Source organism: Pyrgilauda ruficollis, unplaced genomic scaffold (assembly GCF_017590135.1).
Source record: "Pyrgilauda ruficollis isolate IOZ18807 unplaced genomic scaffold, ASM1759013v1 scaffold95, whole genome shotgun sequence".
In the NCBI taxonomy this organism is placed as follows: domain Eukaryota; kingdom Metazoa; phylum Chordata; class Aves; order Passeriformes; family Passeridae; genus Pyrgilauda; species Pyrgilauda ruficollis.
The window spans coordinates 926,582-927,102 of NW_024531599.1; positions in this window are offsets into that span (position 1 = coordinate 926,582).

The window sequence follows — 521 nt, forward strand, 5'->3', positions numbered from 1 at the left end:
CGGGGGAGGAGTCGCGCAGGCCCGTGCCCGGCCCCGCCGCTCCGGCCGCCCGGGGTGCCCGCCCCGGCCTCCGGCCCCCGGTCCCCGTCCCCCGATCCCCGGCCCGGAGAGGCAGGTGCGGGGCCGCCCCTGCCCCGCTCGGTGCCCAGGGCCGGTCCCGCCCGGTCCCCGCTGCCCCCGGTGCCGCTCGGCTGCCGAGACGCGGCTCCTGGAACCGGCAACAGAGCCTGAGCCGGGGAAACCCCACGGACCCCTCCAGTCCCGCCCGGAACGTCCCCTCCTCGGATTTCTCATGGCTCCCACATGGCTGCCCTGACCCCGTGGATTCCCCACGGATCCCTCTCGGTATCCCTCCTCGACTCTCCCCGGATGTCCCCACGAGCCCCCCCGCTGGGGGGTGGGGGCATCCCTCCATCCCCTCCCCATGGATCGTAACATTGTCCCCCCACAAGCGCCCCTCCAGATCCCCTATGGAACCCCCCCAGCGAACTTATGGATCCCGGCCCCATCCACCCCCACCC